The sequence below is a fragment of the Bos mutus genome, chromosome 9 (genome assembly GCF_027580195.1).
Source record: "Bos mutus isolate GX-2022 chromosome 9, NWIPB_WYAK_1.1, whole genome shotgun sequence".
In the NCBI taxonomy this organism is placed as follows: domain Eukaryota; kingdom Metazoa; phylum Chordata; class Mammalia; order Artiodactyla; family Bovidae; genus Bos; species Bos mutus.
Window position 1 is genome coordinate 72,075,605 of NC_091625.1, and position 15,318 is coordinate 72,090,922.

The 15,318-nt window shown below is 41.4% G+C and overlaps 1 protein-coding gene across 1 annotated transcript in view; it reads left to right on the forward strand.

Annotated features, from left to right (window-relative positions):
• Nucleotides 1-4,200: 4,200 nt before the first annotated feature.
• Nucleotides 4,201-15,318, forward strand: part of TBPL1 (TATA-box binding protein like 1) — a 38,869-nt gene continuing 27,751 nt past the window's right edge. Inside the window, exon 1 of the mRNA XM_070376713.1 lies at nt 4,201-4,464. The gene's annotated coding sequence lies outside the window, so the exon portion shown is untranslated. The remainder of the gene's footprint in view (nt 4,465-15,318) is intronic.

Below are 15,318 nucleotides of genomic sequence, written 5' to 3' on the forward strand. Positions count from 1 at the left end.
CTTCAGAAAGGCTATGCTGAACAGTTTTTCTATATCAAAGCACTAAAGGAAATAAATCAACATATTCCAATAGCCTGATTTTTTTTTAGCTAAGTTCATAAAACTGGAGGCTTAATGGGCATAACTATGGTAAAGGATCAGATTTGTTACCAACCCAACACAAATATTTCTATAAATACAAAGTTGCATGTTTAGATGTAACAGTAATGTCAGATTACTGAAAGTCTCAAAATGTTCCTTTTGATTTCTATACCTATTTCATTGCTGATCAGTACAGTTTACAGATGGGCTTTTGCCTTTATATCACATTTTAAACAGCATTTATCCAACTTATAAAGCTTACTGTTTTACCAGCCTAAATATCAATTTCTGTATTAATCAAGAGTCTTGGTTTGGCACAATGAGGTACCATCTTATGCCGGTCAGAATGGCTGCTATCAAAACATCTACAAACAATAAATGCTGGAGAGGGTGCGGAGAAAAAGGAACCCTCTTACACTGTTGGTGGGAATGCAAAATAGTACAGCCACTATGGAGAACAGTGTGGAGATTCCTTAAAAAACTGGAAATAGAACTGCCATATGACCCACCAATCCCACTGCTGGACATACACACCGAGGAAACCAGAATTGAAAGAGACACATGTATGCCAGTGTTCATTGCAGCACTGTTTACAATAGCCAGGACATGGAAGCAACCTAGATGTCCCTTGGCAGAAGACTGGATAAGAAAGCTGCGGTACATATACACAATGGAATATTACTCAGCTATTAAAAAGAATGCATTTGAGTCAGTTCTAATGAGGTGGATGAAACTGGAGCCTATTATACAGAGCGAAGTAAGTCAGAAAGAAAAACACCAATACAGTATATTAACACATATATATGGAACTTAGAAAGATGGTAACAATGACCCTATATGAGAAACAATGAAAGTGACACAGATATAAAGAACAGAATTTGGACTCCGTGAGAGAAGGCGAGGATAGGATGATTTGAGAGAATAGCATTGAAACATGTGTATCATCGTATGTGAAATAGATCGACAGTCCAAGTTTGATGCATGAAACAGGGTGCTCAGGGCTGGTGCACTGGGATGACCCTGAGGGATGGGATGGGAAGGGAGGTGGGAGGGAGGTTCAGGATGGGGAACACATGTACACCCATGGCTGATTCATGTGAATGTATGGCAAAAACTACCACAATATTGTAAAGTGATTAGCCTCCAATTAAAATAAATAAATAATATATATTTTTAAAAAAAGAGTCTTGGTTTAGAACATATGCTGTATATTCTAACTTTTCCTGGCACCTGGATAATAAATAATATTATAGCCTTAACTGGATCTTGACTAATGGAAATGGAGCACATTATAAGACTAGTGCAGCCCATGGGCTCCCTCTCATTGTCTTCTTTCATCTTAAAATGAATTCCTTGGTCAGTAGAATGGTGTTTCAGCTAAAGCACTCAACAAGTCTATGGAGAATGGTCATCGTCGGGAGAATGGTTATCGTCGTTTAGTCGCTAAGCCAGGTCCAACTGTTTGCAACCCCATGGACTGTATAGCCCACCAGGCTCCTCTGTCCATGGGATTTTCCAGGCAAGAATACTGTAATGGGCTGCCATTTCCTTGGTGCCTGCAGTAAAATCAAACCCAATTCCAGAATGAGGAAATACTATAATGAGGCAAATTCCTGAACTGTCTGTGACAAAAGGGGAGTCCAAAGCAGTTGACATGCTTGATACCAGCTATATTGCTGGTCTCCTATAAGGAAGGTGACACGTAAAGACCTTAGTCACGGTTACTATAAAGCTGACTTATCCACAGTGGCAGTGATCATTGGAATAGAGCCTTTCTCCTGCCATTTCCTTGGTAAATCAGACCATGCCACTCTACCATTTAAAACCCTTCACTTCCCCCAGCATTTGAAAGAAAATCCAAACTCTCTTACACATGGTCTGCAAGGCACTGAAGGTTCAAGCCTTAGTTTCTTGTCAACTTTGCCTCATGTCCGCTTCCCCTTGCACTGATCATGATGCCCCATCCAGGCTACTCAGTTCAGTTCAATTCAGTCGCTCAGTCGTGTCCGACTCTGCGACCCCATGAATCACAGCACGCCAGGCCTCCCTGTCCATCACCAACTCCTGGAGTTCAATCAAACTCATGTCTATCGAGTCGGTGATAGCATTCAGCCATCTCAACCTCTGTCGTCCCCTTCTCCTCCTGCCCCCAATCCCTCCCAGCCTCAGAGTCTTTTCCAATGAGTCAACTCTTCGCATGAGGTGGCCAAAGTATTGGAGTTTCGGCTTTAGCATCAGTCCTTCCAATGAACAACCAGGACTGATCTCCTTTAGGATGGACTGGTTGGACCTCCTTGCAGTCCAAGGGACTCTCAAGAGTCTTCTCCAACACCACAGTTCAAAAGTATCAGTTCTTCGGCGCTCAGCTTTCTTCACAGTCCAACTCTCACATCCATACATGACCACTGGAAAAACCACAGCCTTGACTAGATGGACCTTTGTTGGCAAAGTAATATCTCTGCTTTTGAATATGCTGTCTAGGTTGGTCATAATTTTCCTTCCAAGGAGTAAGTGTCTTTTAATTTCATGGCTGCAATCTCCCACAAAGATAGCTCTAGCCTGTCTTGTTCCCTCCACCTGGAACACTGGGCACCCCTTCCATTCCCATTCAGATAGCTTGTTTGTCTTCATTACACCTAATACAAGCTATAATTATTTAATACTGTTCAAAGAATAAATGAGTACACAAACTGAAACAGATCAAAGTTCCATAATTCTACAGTGCCTTTAAATGCTCACATATTTTACTGAATATTCAGAGTGGGAAGGAAAAGATCTATAGCCATCCTTGAAGACCCCATAAGTAGTGAAATACTCAAATGGTTGCCTACTCCCTAACCCCTCAGAAGTCAGCCCAAGTCATCTCTTTCAAAAAGGACTGTGGTATTAGCATGATTCATGCCGGATGCACACCAACCAGCGGCCAGGTATTCATGAGCCCCTTCGGGCCTTTTATTAAAATTAGAGCTGCCCACTGGCCTCATCCAGGGAGGTTTCTAACTGCAGCCCAACTCTAAGCAGAGGCCTGCACCGGCCGGCCTGGGAGTGGGACTTGGGGGCGCGGCGGGTGTTCGCGCCGCTGCTTGGAGCTCCCGGACCGTTAGTCCCGTCTCGCTCTCGCAGGCAGCACCCTTCAAGTGGCCCCCGAGGGGCCCCGAGGGCCCAAGCACAGCCGTTCAAACTGGCGAAGTGTGCGCCTCTCGGAGTCCCCCGGGTCATTCCAGGGCCACTTGGGCGCGGAGCTGCAGAAGGGCCTCAGTCCTCAGGCGCCCGGCTTCCGTGTGAGCAGAGCCGCCGCCGCCTCTGCCCAGCACCCCGGTCCCAGCGTGCAGCCGCCCTCTCCCTCCTCCCATCCTTCTTGGATCCAGCTACGCGGCTTAAAAGCCTCTCAAGTGCTTCCCGGCTTCCAAGGCAGAGTCCTGACCGCAAACCCAAGTTGAGTATGGTTGCCAAAGGGACAGGCGACAGAAATGCCACCTAACCCCCCTGCATGATCTATCACCTATCTATCTATCCATTCTTTTACCTGTCATATCCTATCACTGTATTTTAGGACTAGGATTAGCATTCCTTCACAAGAGCTTGATCACTTAAATTAACGCGTTTGTTTTAACCGAAAAAGCGAAGTCGGACTTTTTCAAGACAGAAAATGTATTCGTCAGAATTAGAAAACAACTTTTAGCTGTTGAGGACCAGCTTCGCTAACTATATTGAATGGTGGACCTTTTCTATGAATTGAATGAACTAACAGAAGTGGCAAGGTTTTGCCCCACCCCCACCCCTCAAAATAAAAACCCTAAAGTCCGTTTATATTACACTGTATGCCAGAAATTACGTACTCATGTGTAACTACTAGCTAAAAATGTACAAGGGATGCACAGTTTTTTCGCAATCTTTCCAGGCGGTTCTCAAGCAAAACAAGTCTAGCCTATTCCACACCTTTCCCCACTAGCCCCACCTCGTCAAGCCCTTAGGCAGGCCGGGCCGACCCGGACACCAGGAAGGAGGAAGGGAAAGTGGAGGAAAGGGCGGGGGAAAGTGACGGGAGCAGTGAGAGCCGGATATGACTGGCTAGCGAGGAACCCAGCCGGGCCCTGTCCGGCGGCGCTCTAGCCGCCGCGCGTTGTCTCTATGCTCCCCCGCGTCTGGTCTATTTATTGTCGCGGGGAAGCAGCGGCCGCCCTGTACCCGGAACAACAAAGCACGAAAGACGGAGCCCGAGCCTTGGGGGCTCCTAGCAACCGGCCGGGGCGGGAGTTCCATGGAGACTGGGGAGCGCGCTCGCCTCATCATCATCCTTATCCTCCAGCTTATCCTTCGCGTCCGCCGCAACCGGCAGCAGCGCTGCCGCCGCGTCCTCTGCCGCCGCCCGCTCTTCCCACGGTAACCCGGTCGGCGACCCTGGGCGGGGGGTAGCGCGGTCTTCGGGGCTGCCCAAGTGCCGGCTGCGGGGCGTCTTGGCGCGGGGCGGGCTTGTGCGGAGCCGCGGCCGTGCTCCTGATGGAGTGTGCGGGGGCGGATGCCGGGGCTGGGGGGAGAGCAGCTCCGATGCGGAAAATTGGTCCAGCGGCCGAGGGAGGGTCCAGCTTTCAGGAGGACGGGGTGATATTTGGGGATCTCGTCTGGGATAACGGGGTGGGGGTGGGGCGTCACTGCCTGGGAACGTTATCCGGCGGGATGTAGGATAAGAAAAGATATATTTTTATTTATTGGGTTAGCCACCACTGGGGAAGACTGGAGAAGGGAAATTCCCCATCTTTCTCTGTGGAGCCCTCACCCAGGGAACGGGAAATCGTGCAAAGATGCTAAAAGGGTCCGTTGCTTCCCAGAAAACTTCCTGCGGCCTCGGCCGCGGCGGGAAGGCTCCCAAATAGCACCTTGGTCGGTTCCTACTTTTGGCAATGCCTGCAGCACCTCCCCCCACCTTTTTTTTGTTGTTGTTAGTAGTAGTAGTATTAACCAGAATTAGGCTTGATGAAGGATCTGGAACTGAGGAGAATAAAATAGGTAGGACGTAGGGCTAAGCAAGGTTGAGAACCGGGGTAAGAGGATAATAGCCAGTAAGAGGTCTAAAAGTAAATTCGATTGGAAATGACGGTTTTTAAACTCTCTCCTTCTGCCGAGATGTGCTTCTGCGGGCTCTGTCAGTGTGTTCATTGCAATAGGATTCAGACCGCAGCCAATCCACGTCTGTGAGCTCTCTGACTGCATCTGTCACCTGCAGTTCTAGAGAGACACTGGCAGTTGACCAGCGTGGGCTTGTGTATTTAGAGTTAAGGAGAGTGACTTAAAATTGGCTCAAGGAAAGAAAAGGAAACGAGCTTGGTGTGATTTTTGTTTGCAGAAAGAATGACATTTTCCGTGGGGAAATTGAAAAAGAGAAATATGAGAAGGTTTAGCTATTTTAGCATAATCTGCATGCAGTCTTTTGGAAAGTTTGAGAGAATGGCAGTTAAATCGAAAAAGGACTTTTATCATCACTCTAGTTGAAAGAATTATTCACAGCTGATATCTTGCTTACCAGTTTGTGCCATCTCATTAGGCCTTAGGCCTCTGTTTAATGGTTTTATGCTTCCCAAAGCTTTCTAGGTCAGTAAATGAGGTTTTCCTGTGGCATACTGAAATGGCCATATACGCATGCTACAGTAATACTATTTTTGTGTCCAGCGGGAACAAAGCTCTTTAGTTGAAGATTAAAGATGAAAAGAAAATTGATAAATCACAGAAGCAATGATGTCAACCATGGTTTCTGTTTGTCCCTTACTTTTTTTTCCCTCTCACTTTTCCCCTAAATCTGGCTTGTCTTAAGTAAAAACGTTTCATCCTGCTCCCCCAAACCCCTGCTTTTGTACTCTGCCCTCAAAGTCAGTCTCCGAGACTATTATGATCTGCTGCTCTGTGCTCTTGATTGGTTGATGTCAGAATCGAGTTTTTGACTCGGGTATTTTCATGGAATTGAGGTACAGTATCTCTTGTTAAACCAATTTCATATATGTGCAAAGAGGTGGGAAGATACCTTTAACAAAGATGCAAAATATAAATATTGTGTGTGTGTTAAGTTGCTTCAGTCGTGTCTGACTCTTTGCACCCCTTTGGACTGCACCCTGCCAGGCCTCTCTGTCCATGGGATTCTCTAGGCAAGGATACTGGAGTGGGTTGCGTGCGCTCCTCCAGACGATCTTCCCAACCCAGGGATCGAACCCGCATCTTGTGTTGGCAGGCAGATTCTTTACAACTGGCGCCACCTGGGATGCCCGGGAAGTACAAACATTGGGAAACTTAAAATTGCATTTTAAACCTCTTGAGAAGAAAAACCTAATATTGTCGTCTGTAGATTAGTGAGTCAAGGACTTTGGCTTACTCTCTTGTTTGAGGTTGTGCTGGGGGATGATGGCACTTGAGGTGCTGGAGGATGTTCTTGGTTCATGTGAGATTCAGTGAGTTCCCTCTGCCTCAGGGCTGCCGTCACACTCACTTCATTTAGATCTTAATTGCTGCTGCCTCTTCCCTTTACCCCTTCTGTGTTTGAGGAAAAGGATTTAAGCCCCAGCTACCTCAGCTTCTACATTTATTAACAATCCCCGCTTTCCCTGCCATCTGCTCCAATATTTGCAGCATTTCGTGTTGTCTTAGTTCCTCTCTTCACCTAATCATGTCCCAATCAAAAATGATTCCTTATGCTGTTTGTATTATTTCTGTTTCTTAGGGAGTTTTCAACATATGTCCTTGGCCTGTGTATCCTTTTCATTAACGTTACTTTGTCTGTTGCATTTTCCTTCTGTATCCCTCCGCTTATATTGAGAATGGAGTATTCATGTCAGATGTTCTCTATTCATTCTGAACTAACAACTGTTGGTTGTATGATATGACAGGTAAGAGCCTTATGCTGAGAATCAAGACTGTACTGAAATAAGGCATGTAAAAATGTTTGAACTTTTAGGAATAAAAGGTGTTACAGAAGTCCAGTTAGTAACACTATTATTGAAGATGTAGTCACTTTTTTAAAAAAAAGATAAAAGATATAGTACAGCCCTCTCTGTTTTTAATTGAACCTTAGATTTTCAAAATTTGTACTCTAAAAACCTTGTCTTAACATCCAACTTTTCAGATCATTTTGCATCTGAGTACTTGACTGAAATTATGCTTTGCCAAATTAGAGGGGAAAACTAAGTGAGTCCCATAATTTTTTTTCATGTGTGGGAAATTGTCATATCAAAATTTTTATAGATGTATATATATAGAATATATAGAATTTGCTATAAAGTAGTATGAATAAATAGGAAATTTACAGCTGAAAACTTCTGGAGAGTGTTCTTTCTTAGCATGAACGTGGCACATTATTTAAAAATCAGCAAATACTGTATAATTTAGTTAAGTGGGTATCAGTGCTGTTTTTCGGTGAAGGAGGCTTATAATTACCTAGTGATTGATTTCTTTCTGTTGCATCATAGCCCGTGTGATGAATAATTGTTAAATGGATTTTAGAATTGATAATAGTAGAATGTTTCCACAGTGTTCTCAAAACCTGTAGTGCTTTGGCAGTTTAGCTGTATTGTGGCATTTGAATTAATAAAGATTTCCTGAAATTTACACCCATGTTTGTTGTACCTTTAATATGTCTGATGCCATGGTATGTAAAGCTGTATTAAAGGTGTCTCTCATCAGGTGCGTTTTTGTGCACTTGTAGATAGCAGGGAAATGACATAGGTAGACACCAAAACATGACAAACACAAATCTGGATTTTAAAGCCTTTATTACATGCTTCCTGGTGCTATACTTACTGGTGTATGGATTTCATCATGCCTGGTAAATTAGAAGTTTCTTGGGGATCAGGACTGTAAATTGCCATCCTGTTGTATGTTTGTATGTGTGTGTTTTGAAGATTAACATTAATTAAAGGATATACATATTTTATTTCTTTCCTTTCAGGGACTTATCTAGTAGATGAAGGGAACTTTTAGACATCTAATCTAATTAGGAATCTAATCCTGATGCCTAAAATTAAACTTTTATATTGGCTGTATATTCTAAGCAACAAAATTTCTCAAACATGATTAGGGCTTTTTTTTTTTAACCAATTCAAATAATAAAAATAATGGTTTACTGCTTTGAGTTGATACAGTATTTGCTCTTGTCCCATGACTGTCACTTTGAGTAATTTCAAAAGGGTAAAAGAGTATATTTATCTGAGGTCTTCCCAGGCCATGTAGACAAATTTGATTCTTGTATTGTGACACAACCTTTGATTTAGAAGAAAAATGGAGTATGTTTGTATAGTTGTGAAAAAACAAGATTCCAGAACTGTGTCATAGTAGAAAGGAATCAGTTCAGGTCGTATCAAAAATTGTACCCATCTGGTCTTTTCATGTGGTTAACGGGTGATAAAATTCACAATTTGGTTTAAATGGCTTGTTTTGTAATGCGAAGTGTGCTGCTTGGGGATCCCACTAAATACTAAAAACAAAAACCATAACATACTAAGGTGAATTCTGGGACAGTTCAAATCAGCCTTCATGTGTGAGTCCATAATGAAGCTATTTAAAATTTCACCCCCAAAAAATGCACCATAAAACTTTAACTGGCGACTTTGACCATGCAAATATTCATCTGTCAAGAAAGAATACTGAAAATCAGATTGCATCTTTATGGATGGTTTTCTCGGGACCTATATGGATGACTCTTTGTATTTTAATTGTCATCGTTACCATCATAGACTGCTGTCCATAGACACTGAGACCTGATACACCTTTGTTTTGTAATTCAGTAAGTGAGAACTGAGAACATTTTAAAAGAAGTCAGAATTTGTTTTTATTAATGAAATGGTTTCAAAGAATCAGGCATTAACTTTCTTCCCTCTAATAAATTACAGTTTTCATTGTAAAATCAGTTTTGATCAAAATCTGTTATACTTTCTTGAGACTAGGCTTTGTATAGCGCTTGTATGGACTCTGGATACAGGCTGCCTGTGTTCAGTGTGGTGGCGATGCTGCTTATTAGCGGTATGGCCTTGAACAAGTCTTTTCACTGCCTTCATTCCCCAGTTTCTTAGCTGTAAAATGGGGTTAATGTTAGTACCACCTCATAGGGTTGCCGTGATAAGGAAGTGTAAAGCACTTAGCACAGTGTTGTGCGAAGTTAGCTGAAAAGATACTGGCTGGTGCTTGTTGCGGTGGCACAGTTAACTTTATTTCTTTCAGTTGGAGGCGATTAAAACATTGAAACTCTTTGTAATGCTGCCTGTTGGACTCATGTCTGCTTATTAGGTCTTCGGAGGGGAAAGGACTTTTGTTTTAATTTTGAATCGTCACACAGACATCTGGTTATCACTTATGGCAGATGGACTCAGTAAAAAGAGACATCTCTGTTTCTTGGAAAAGGAAGGCCAACAAAGGCTGGTCTGGCACCATGTTGCAGCTATTGAAATGCTATTTCCCTGTGGACTTGACTGCTTGTTTAGTTGTATGGTACTTCTGAATAAAAGGAATAGACCCCAGTGGTTTCATTTAGCAGAATTAGTCTTTCTGTAGAATACACTGTTTTTACTTGTATAACCGTAGGTGATGGTAAACTTGAAACTTGCTGATGTCATTGTCAGACCATTTAGCTTGAGGTTTTTGTGTCAGTATAAATGTGCTCTTCATAGTAGCTTTCTTGTCATTTTAGATGTAGTTGAAACTGCTGCTCTGCTCTGATAATACAAGTAGCTCAGGAATGACTGCATATGATTGCAAGATTATTTGTTTATGATAAGGTTGACACCAAATACTGAGACTGCCTAATCAGGGAGTAACCTGATAAATATAGCTTTATTAGACTGCTGTTGAAATGGCTAATTTTTTTTAATGTTAAGTCCAAATGTTTTAGTTTAGTTATATGGACCTTTGAAATTATTGACTAGAAAATGACTATTTCTGCTTAAGTATAATAAATTGCAAACTGTTCTCTATTTTTGGCTAATGTATAGGTCTTAGTTTTTAGTTGAAATAATATTTTTTATAAGACATATGGAAGTTTATATAAAACACATTATTAAAAGTATGTTTTGCTTTCAATATACAGGGGTAAAATTTTATAATTCTTCCATATTGTGCAATTTTTGTTTTAGTTGGTTTTTATAACTCTCCCTCCCCCAGATTGGTAAATATGTTTGTGTTTAGAGGCGTGACTTTTGTTTTCCTTTTTGAAGAGAGTGACATCTAGTTGCTACTGTTGATTTCATTGAGTACTGATAACTACATTGGCCACAATAGAGGAAGTACTGATGTAATATTGTTAACATAATGCCTATAACCATCATGGAGTCCAGATCTAAAAAAATATTGAAATAAGCATAGAAATGATCCTGGCTGTTTCATATATATATTTTCATATAAGTGTGTGTGTGTGTGTGTGTGCACGCGTATACATACACATGTATGCTAAGTCACTTCAGTCGTGTCTGACTCTGTGCGACCCCATAGACAGCAGCCCAACCGGCTCCCCCATCCCTGGGATTCTCCAGGCAAGAACACTGGAGTGGGTTGCCATTTCCTTCCCAATGCATGAAAGTGAAAAGTGAAAGTGAAGTCGCTCAGTCATGTCCGACCCTCAGCGACCCCATGGACTGTAGCCTACCAGGCTCCTCCATCCATATATCCTTTAATTTTAGATATTCTGAGAACTGTATTGGGAACTTTTATGACAACAGGTCTTCAAGGTGTCAGTACTATTGCCCAGAATAAAAGCTAGGTGTTTTATTCTGCCACATGGTTAATATTTCCCTGGTGTTCTCAACATCACTCTTTTTCAGGGACAGGTGTTGCCATCTTTCAGACGTGAAGATAATAAAACCAGTGTGTAACCCCAAAGTGCAGATCTGAAGATGGGCGTTTGGTTTGTGAACACGGCCAACACTTAATAGATCCTGTCGTTGTTTGAACCTCTGTTTAGGTTCATGAGGAACCTGCAGCTTTTATGAAACAAGAACCTTTTCTTTTGAATTTGCCAAATACTTTTGTTGAGCCCAAAACCTTTTTTCTGTCACCTGCTTATGGCTGTGGTGAGCATCTTGTATATCTGTAGTTTCTTGTATGCATGTGCAGCCTAGTGAGGTGGTAATGAGCCTCCCTTAATTGCTTGTGGGTTGACCACATCCCAGGATGTGGCAGGTTAGGGTGATGGTAGGAGCCACAGCTATGTAGAAGACACAGTCACCAGTTCATTGGACTTTCCTGAAACAAACTTGGTGTGCTCATCTCAAAAGTCTGCCAGATTTCTTAATTCAGTTCTCTCCTCTTTTTTGTTGGTGGGGGAGAAGCTGAGATAAAGGATGTGACATGGTTCAACAATTCACAACTGATTTAAAAAAAAATCATATTAATCTATGAATAATGCTTTTTTCCATCATCACAGCAGCATATTGCCAGTATAAATCTTGTAATCTTGAAAATTCCACTTCAATGCATAGTGTAAACCTACTTTGGATAATTGTTAATTTGTCCATATATTAAGAATGCATGCCTTTAAAGTTACTCTTAGTAGGCTTTTTGTTTGGGGCCTGTTAAATTGGAAGAGTTTCAAATCTGTGAAACTATGTTCTTAATTTATCTGTATTGTATCCTCACTCTCACTTTATAAAGAGAGGAATAATGGCTTTATTATCAATCCATTCCTCCCCCACCCCCTTCCCACTTAGCAGCCACCCAACTCCATAATTCTTTCTTTCAGTTGTCCTTTTGCATTTAATTCAGCAACTACTTATTGAGTTTAGGACCAAGTACCAGTTACTAACCCACATTCCAAAGATACACATTTATATTAAATCGTTCTCTTTAAGGATCACAGTGCCTACAGTCTAGTAGACAGTTAAGTACAGTCAGTACCTTTGCACTTGCTGTGCCCTCTACTTGGAGTCTCTTCTCTCAGTGTTTCATATAACTGGCTCCTCCTTAACCTTCAAGATCTCATTTTAAAAATAATTTTCATTTCTAAGGAAGTTAAGAGGCCTTCCTGGATCACTCTGAAGTTTCTCTCATGCCATTTCTTTTATAACATAGATCACAGTCTCTAATTATTCTCATTGCTTGTCGTCTGTTTCTTCCACTGGAGGACAACTGTCAGGAGGGCTCCTTACCTGACCATTTTATTCTGAGCAAGTATTTCTGAGGGGATTAATTATTTGTTTTGGATACATTGGTTTAGCTCAATGAATATGCCTAACAGATAGGAATCTGGATTCAGTCTCTGATAGGTTAATATTGAAGTAAGACCTCTAAATTTATGGATAGTGATTGAAGCCTGGAAAGCTTAAATTAAAAAGTATTTAAGGCAATGATTTATAACCTTCAAAGATCTTAAATCCTTTTGAAAATATGAAGAAAATAATGGCCTCCTCAGATACGTATCCAGGTTAGTGTGGATATGATTCCAAGGGAGTTTGCCCTCTAGAACCCGTTGCTGACCTTTTAAGGGAATGTCACTGACTTCCCTGAAGAATTTATGATTTAAGAGGCAGACAGAGCAATATTTGAGATAGGAGGAGAACCTAGGAAAGGTGCCTCAGAAGCCAAGCATAGGGAATAGTGAGGAAGAATTTGGGGAATCAGGGGTTCCCAGTGCTTTAAGCTCTGCTGCTGCTAAGTCGCTTCAGTCATGTCCGACTCTGTGCGACCCCATAGACGGCAGCCCACCAGGCTCCCCCGTCCCTGGGATTCTCCAGGCAAGAACACTGGAGTGGGTTGCCATTTCCTTCTCCAGTGCATGAAAGTGAAAAGTGAAAGTGAAGTCGCTTAGTCGTGTCCCAACTCTTCACGACCCCATGGACTGCAGCCTACCAGGCTCCTCCATCCATGGGATTTTCCAGGCAAGAGTACTGGAGTGGGGTGCCAGCACCTTCTTCGGCTTTATGCTCTGGAGTAGTCCAATAAAAGGAAGTGTCAGTGGTGACACTGGATTCAGCAAGGAGCAGTTTTTTGTAACACTTTATCCCAGGCAGAGGCAGAAGGCAGATTGTGACAATTTAAGGCATGAATCCGAGTTAAGAAAGCCACACATGGGAAACAGTGCAGAAATCTTGATGTTCTCTATGATAAATAGCCCTGGTGTGAGACTATAACCCATTTTAAGGACCTACTGAGAGGGAAGTTCCATCATTTTGTTGACCTGTTGTGGCGTTTCAGCCCAGTGGTTCTCAACTGACTGCCCCATTAGAAACAACTTGGAAATGTTTTTAAAATCAGGGCTGTGCAAAGGTTAGTTAATCAATATCTCTGGGGCTTGTGCCTCTTTTATAGCTTTTATTTTGTTTTGTTTTGGCTTTTTCTTAGAATTAAGAACCAGTGTACCCATCAGAAAACCTCCTTATCACTCTTGTGTATTCTGTGTTAGAACACTTTCTTGTACATTATCATCAGTTACTTAGCTTACTGTCATGCTAGTTTTAAATCAGTTCCCTGTAGTCCTTTTTACATTGAATTTGAATTTCTAATTCAAAATATTTTTTGTGGCTTTCTTCTGATCTTTAGCCGAGTTGTACACATATGTCTTCTTTGGATGATACAGCCCTCAATCAGTGAAAGATCTGCCCATTTCTGAGTAAAACAAGAAATTCTTAATGGTGCCAACATGTGGAAAGTATTCACTCTGTAGTCCTGTTTGCTTTTATTTAAATGTTGCCTTTTTTTTTTTTCACTAAATAGCAAAAACTGTTTTTTAACTAGAAAAGTTTGAACTCTGTACACTGTTTTCCAAATAGCTAATTTCATAATCTTACCCTCCTGTTTTTAAAATGGCAGTCATACATGACCCAGACCTTAAACAGTTTGTCTCCATTAAAACAGACATTTCATATGAAAGGTAAGCCTATAAAAGTGGTTGAAAGGAAACTGTCAAAATACGAAATTCAGCCTGTTGTGTTTTCACCTTGCAGTGCTTTCTCTGGATTAAATTCTTGATGAGCTGTCAGAAGTTCAAGCTTGAATGCTGCATTCACACCCTTGAAATAAAAATTAGAATATGGAGAAAAATGATCTTTATGCATGCCAGCCTTGACACCAGCCACAAGCTGGAAGAGGGTTTATTCAGTTTGTTAGCAACCTCATGAATTAACATTTTTACTTGCAAAGAAAACGATAATCTTAAAAGAGTCTGCTGTGTTAATAGCATCAGCATAATGATGAGATTAGTCACAAATTGTAGTTACTTATCATGGGTAACTTAAGGCAGATATCAAGATTCTCTATAAAGAGATAAACTTGCTGATTTTTTAAATGAAGTTTTCCTGTTTTTCCAGGTACCTAGCTAAGTAAACATTAGCAAAATGTCTGTTTTGTAATTTGTTGTAGACTTGGTCAGACTCTTTCTTCTTGTCTATTCCTGTCTCCGTCTGCCCCATATTCCACTGCCCCCTCCAGAAAAACACCTGACATAGTCAACAACTACTTTTTGTGTTGGTTTGAGATGATTTTGTTATTGTTAGGGCTTTTTTTTTTTAATTCACTGTTAAATTTAGTTGTTTTCTAAATCCTTATATCATTTACCAGATACATCAAAGTTGTTTTATTTTTACCCTTGCTTTTAGACCTGAAACAACATGATCTGTTTTTGCATTCCAAAGCTGGAGGACCACAATGAATAACTGGAAATCCTTTCCATTTTTGCACGTTTCTCTATCCATGGAAGATGAAGAAAGAATATAATAATAGTAACAATAAGAATAGCTAAATTTGAATGCTTATCATGTACAAGTACTATGCTAAATGGTCTGCATGAAATTTTAGTTTTCCCAACACTTGGCGATAGATGCTGTTACCTGTTATTTTATGGATGTGGAAGTTGAGGCACAAAGGCATTAAATAACTTTCCCAAGTCATATGACTGATAAGTGGTAGAGTCTGGATTTAACCCAAGTAATCTGCTCCGGAGCCTGGGCTCTTAAAACTTGTTTCTCTGTGCGTGTTTGGAGATACTGCTTTTTAATAATCTCAAGCTAACAGTTAACCTCTCACAGACACTTCATTGAATGTGTTTCATGCCTTGGGACCTATACCAAGACTTGGGTACAGAAATAAGTAAGAATTGATCATTCTTCTGAGGAGCTTATTGTCTACCACGGAGACACTGAAATATGAAATTCCACTGTAGTGTGAGCAAGTGCTGTGTAGTGGGTCCCCGGGCAGCATGGTCATGGGTCTCAGAGTGTCCATCATGGTAATGGATGCCCTGGCTCAGTCTTGGAGACCAGAGGTCTTAGTACCTTT